The 6000-nt window shown below is 48.5% G+C and overlaps 1 protein-coding gene across 1 annotated transcript in view; it reads left to right on the top strand.

Annotated features, from left to right (window-relative positions):
* Positions 1-742: 742 nt before the first annotated feature.
* Positions 743-6000, top strand: part of TAGAP (T cell activation RhoGTPase activating protein) — a 44436-nt gene continuing 39178 nt past the window's right edge. Inside the window, exon 1 of the mRNA XM_052784588.1 lies at positions 743-813. The gene's annotated coding sequence lies outside the window, so the exon portion shown is untranslated. The remainder of the gene's footprint in view (positions 814-6000) is intronic.

The following is a 6000-nucleotide window of genomic DNA, read 5'->3' as shown; positions in this document are numbered from 1 at the left end:
TTGAGCTCTTTAAGAGGCAGGCAGCTCCCCTGTGGATTTTCAGGAGGCAACTTACCTACCTCTAATTGAAGCCAGCTTGGTTACCTCTGCAGGGCACCCGGCTTGCTTCGGGGAGCCCAGCTGGGCTCACCGAGGGCAGCGTCCTCTCACCCTACCTTAGAGAGCATGGAGGTCTCTATCCAACTCAGCTGCTCCAGGGGCCTTTTATAGTCAGCACAGAGAAGCGGGCACTTCTGGGAAAGGACGTGGCTCTTCTTCTCCCAAAGCCGGCTGCAGAAGTAGGGAAGGAAGGACGGTGCCCTACAAGTGCCCATGTCTCCCCGCTGACTGTAAAAGGAGGTCGGGGGGAGCAGCCCCCATGCAGACGCTGGTGCTGAGGTTGCCCTAGTTTGGGCAGACACCCACTGGGGTGCCTCGGCTGGTGCTTTTTAACAAAGTCAGGGCTTTGCCTACGGTGCTGCGGCTGTGCACCCGGCCTGCCCAGCGCTGCCGTGCCTGGCTGGCTGTGCAGGGCAGCGGCCGTTGTGCTGACTGCTGTGGGGCTTGGAGCCCCGGCACTTGAGGGGAAATTCAGCAGCATCCAGGAGTCAGGAGCACAAAGAGACTTTATCCTCTTCTCCTACACACTTTGTAGCAATGACTCCTTTAAATGCTCAAATCCCTCACGTTTGTGGGAGCTTTGCTGGATGATGGAAACTGATGACAAACTCATTCTTGTTTTCAGCCCCTCAAGACTGTGCCTTCCCGCCGGTGTTCAGCACCATCGCTCTTATTCAGCAAAGGTTTGAGCAAGCCATGGTTGCCTTCAGCCAGGTATGTACATCGTGTGCCATATACACTAGTGCCTGCACAGATGTTTAATGCCCAGGAGCAAGGCAATATACCTTGGCTTGCCCGTGCATATATCATGTGGTGCCGCTGTCAGTGTCTGCACTAGAGGACCCCAGGTGAGTTGCAGACGAGGGAGTGTATATGTGGAGCCAGCAGTCATGGGCGCAAAGCGGGGGCTGCTGTTGTATAGGGGACGGAGGGGAGAGGCAGTGGGAACTGCACCTCCTGGCATTGCCCCCAGCTGCTCTTCTCGCCCTCCCACCAGACCTGTGAGCCTAGCAGGAGCTCAGTCTCTTCCTTGCGTCTCTCCCATCCCATGACAAGGGCTGCCAGCACTGGCTCCTTGTTCATATTAGTTTCTGCCTGTGCTGTTGAGAAGCCTCCATTGGCAGTTTCCCCTGCAGAGCACTTAGATTCTTTGCTTTCCAACTGTTTTTCTTTCCTTTGGGTAGCAAAGCCTTTAAAACAGGCAGAAGAGTTGGCTGTGACAGCATTTACTGCCTTATTTTGCTACAGGTCATGGCTTGCCTAGCCAAACAGGTGGGAAATTTCTGCTGATCTTAGTGGCAGTGCCTCTTTCCTTCATTAAACTGATTTCCAATAAGCAGAGGAATGCTACCATTTGAACTGTAGCTACTTCACTGCAATGCCCTGACTTCCCTTCTATCCTCTCATAAACCCAGTCCAGTTAGTCAAATGGCACTGCTAACTGGGCATGGTGGTGTTGCAAGTAGGCGCGTTATGTGTTAAATAAAAAGCTTACAGAGGAAAGGCAGGAAGGGCAGCAGTATCTTGGGTCTTCAGGTAGCAAAAGTCTGAGTCGTTGAACATTCCTCGCTTGGGGAACGGGGCAAGTTGTGCTGTACGAGCACTTGCAGTGAATTATTCTTCAGTTATGTCTCTCTTCAGAGTGAGCACATTTTTTGCATTCGTTTCTTGACGTGAACATCAGGAGCTGTCAGACTGTGAGAAAGGCTGAGTTTAACACATTTTCCTTTAACTAGAAACATTCCTGATTGAAGTCTGTGCAGCAGCTCTAATGTGACACCTCCTGGCTTGCCATACGGCTCCATCTCAGAGTCCAGAATCATCATACAGCCTGGGGGGACAGGTGGAACTCAAATACTGAACAAGTGCCCAGGATTCACTGCTCTGTTTTCTTTGATGCCATAATTTATTAGGTGTTACAATCAAAAAATACTATCACAACCACCACCACCACCTCCCTCCCCCACCCCCCCAGCCCTACAAACTCTGGGAGCCTGCAGGGAAAACGGGCTATTGATGTCTCTACAGGAAGGAGACAGCAGCATCCCTGTGTTGGCTGGTGATGGGTGACTGGCTGGAGGGGCAGTCGTGGCCCCCCCTCCAGCCCTGAGTCCCTGCCTCCTCCAGCCTCTGGCTTTGACTTTCAGACCTCTGTCTGTAAGAACAGACTTGGCTGGGCAGGAAAGCGGTCCCAGTGCCTCATCCCCGCTTCGTGCACAATATGGGTCCTCCCTCTCATTTCTGCAGGAGGCAGCATTTACCAAGAACACAGTGCACTCCCGGTCGTGTAATCCATGTTGTTGCGTACTGGTGCCATCAGCTAATTTGCAGCTGGTGCCAACAGCTAATTTGTTTGTGGCCTGGGTGTATGGGGGAGGGAGGTGTGCTCTGGCAGTCTCCCCTGTTTTACCACCCCTCCAGACAAAGCCAGTTTAAAATATCTCAGCAGGACAAGCAAACATCAGGTGCCAGCACTGGGCTGCCCCTACACTAGGAAAAGGAAGGGAGAGGGCAAGCAGAAGAACCAGGAGAAATAGCCCTTGGGGATCTGGGTTTGTCTGTTTGCGCTTCAGGTGGTAAGCTGGGGCAGGACAGAGCAGGAGCTGCTGCTCCTCCAAGCAGCAGTTCAGCAGTAGCTGCTGCCTCCCTTTGCCCCGAGCCTTGCCTCTGGAGCCTGCCTGGCTGCCCGAGGAGCACCACTCTCCAGGTGGTGTGGGCAGGAGAGCTGTGATGGTTTTCACACTCTCGGTAGCTTGCTCCCCTGGGTGACTGCCTGCTTTGCCTATCCCTCGAGCTGGTGCTAATCCTGCCGAATAGCCTGGGCAGAGCCCCAGCTGCTTCATCAGCACCTGCCTCACAGAACTAATGGCCAGAAAGGCCTTCAATCAGCTCATCTCGCAAAAGGAAGTATCATTTCCACTGAATACATTTGAGTCGACAAATACACAAAAGCTCTGAGGCGCAGAAGAGGCTCATCTGAAAGTCAGGTTAAACCCAGCTTCCTTTGTGCAACAAACACAGTCCCTCCCCAAGACCTCCCAGGCCTGTGGCCAAGCCACTGGTAGCTTCATAGTGACATAAAGCAACAGAGAAGGCCCACAAAGCCCTATGGAAAGAACTTACTTTGTCTGTGATCAGCATAAGCTAATCAGCCTTTAAATGAAAAGTGTCTTTTGTATTCCAAAAAACATTGCCACCTTGGGCAACACTCCAGACGTGCTGCCTGCAGACATGGTCTAGAGCCTCTGAACCTACAGAAGCACACATAGAAAAGTCTCTATTACACTTAATAGCAGGAAAATTGTCACAAGTTGGAATTGTCACAAGGAACCCACCTTCATAAAGCTGTCACCTTTTAGGATTCAGAGCAGTCACAAATGGAATATCCCCTGAATTTTTCTCTGCAGGTAGTAAGCTATACAAATACCATGGAGCACTTACTGGAGCGTTACCCTTCATAGCTACTATACGGCGAGGATGAACTTCAAGTGGAGGTGAAAGCCTTTGTGACCTGGTTGCCAAACCCGTGAACTATCCAGTCCTGACTGTTCTTGGTCTAAATGGTGATTTTCCCTTTCCCCTACAGAGATTCACAAACTACCTGACTGGGCTAATGCAGGTGATTGCAGTAACTGAACCATAAGTCATTTCCGGAAAGTTGATGAGTTTATTCATCTTGCAGATTCAACTGCCTAGAAACTAGTTTCCTCCAGCTCTCAGACCAGTTCCTGGTTGCAGTAGCATGCAGGACATGCTCTAATCAACTAGTGCTGATCCAGACATTGACTGAAGAGTTGGCTCATGAGATAAATTCACTGCAGTGCCTGGTTTCTGGACCTACTGAGCAATTATCAGCAGCATTAGGAAAAGGTAGAATACTCCCATACTTACTTTCGGGTTATTAACCAACATGCCAATCAGAAATCCTTTGGATTTATGTTGGAAAACTATCGATGACAAACTTCAAGAAGTGAGTAGGGCAAATGTTTTGTTTTAAAGCACACATCCTCCATAGCAAACTGAGACCCTGAAGGAACTTATTCCTTGGGATGTTGTCTAGAGGACATTACCTGACAGCTGTTGTTTGTTTTTCTACCAGGCATCTTCTATACCTCTGAGGCTGAGTTTGTATATTGCTTATTAGGTGCTAACTTCGTTACCCACTCCTGGCAGGGAAGACATTAAACAAGGTGCATCCTGTTCAAACATTTATGGGGACAGGATTCCTACCCCAAAGGTTTTCATTGGGTTTTCCATTGACGTAGTGTTGGAGAGGTTAGTGGACCCAGACCAACTCTTGCCATGACTGCAGATGCAATTGCAGAAAATGAGAGGAGCAGTGTACTGAAGACAACACTCAACTAGGTTTTCAGGAGAGTGAGGCAAGTCTGATCTGCAGCTTTTATTACGACATTGGGAAAGTCATTTAATTAACCACTGTCTTAATTTCCAGCCTGATAGTGAAGCTAGCACTGCATTTCCTTGCAGAGGGAAACAGCTGCACACTGACAGAACAAGGAGTGGGGGAGTTTGGGCTCTGTGTGGTCTTTTCTGTGTTGTTCTGGCTCCTTCCCTGCCCAGGCAGCCAGGTCCAAGCAGGGAGGCACAGCGTGTACTGAACTCTCCTACAGAGATGCTGGATCCCATCCCAACACTGAAGATCTGATTCCTGTCATCATGCAACCACATTTAGTCACCTTTTTTTTTTTCCCAATGGTGTGACAGACTTGCTTTGCCAAGCTGAGAAAGCTCAGAGAAATATCTGCAGAGATGCAGAGGGGGGCAGAAATGCAGAGGGTGTGAATCATGCAGAGTTTGGGGGCTGACAGCAGAGACCCTTGTGTGAAAGGCTGCGGTTAAAGGAGGTGGGAGGGTTTCTTGCTGGCCACAGGACTCAAGTGGGAAGGTGTAGATGAGTCAAGTGAAGGTTGTTGCAAAACAAGATATCTGAGGGCGAAATCACTTGGGTTGCTGGTAACAGTACGGAGTTTTATGGGTCATCTCAGAGCTTTGATTTCCATCCTATACCCTCCTACTACTTCTTGGCAGCCATGCTGCTCCTGCCCTTCAGTTTTTCTCTTCATTCACTTTTACTCTCTTTTTCCATTTTTCATCCTTTGTGTGCTTATACTAGCTAAATGCTTTAGCTCCCTTGTTTAACCAGCTGATGATAGTACTGTAAGTTTTCTTTCATAGGCTGACTGATGGGAAATAATGAGTCAAAAAATAATACTATCACAGCACCAGCTGTATGTAGGCATAGTGGGTAGGGTGCTGCTTTTCAGGGGAAGAGTGGGCATCCACCCCCTGCTCTGGTCCAGATGACCTGTATCATCTTCAGCGTGACATTTCAACTCTCTGCAGCACAAGTCCCTGTCTGCAGCACAAGTCCCTGTCTGTAACACAGGGTTAATAATGCTGCCCTTCCTCATAGGGATATGGTGAGGAAAGGAGTAGTTAACAACTCAACATAGTGATTGGGCTGATTGATTCAGAGATAGGCATAAGACAATCAGGAACTTCAGAGACCTGGAGCAAACCCAAAAGATGAGTTTTTTCAGGGTTAGACTTGTCCCTTTATTAACTGTTACCATAACAGCACTCTGATCCATGTGGGATCCCTCTTTTTTTATAATACAAGTAAAAAGTGAAAGTACTTCATATTAATTGAGAGCAGTTTACTTGAGAAAGAGTTTTGAGAAAACAGACCTATTTATAAACACAGAAATAACATATTCAGCTTCTCAGGTGGGTTGGTTCAAAACAGTTCATAGAAACTGTTCTGCTGAGAAACTCAGAGGCTGGCTGACATTATTATAGAAGGTGTCTGCTTTCTTTGGAAATGTAACGTTTTTGTTGAAAAAAACAACACTAAAAATATCACTCAAACTAAAAAGCTTC

The sequence above is a fragment of the Harpia harpyja genome, chromosome 4, assembly GCF_026419915.1.
Source record: "Harpia harpyja isolate bHarHar1 chromosome 4, bHarHar1 primary haplotype, whole genome shotgun sequence".
Lineage (NCBI taxonomy): Eukaryota > Metazoa > Chordata > Aves > Accipitriformes > Accipitridae > Harpia > Harpia harpyja.
The sequence above is the reverse complement of the archived record's forward strand: the minus strand, read 5'-3'. Positions and strand labels throughout refer to the sequence as shown.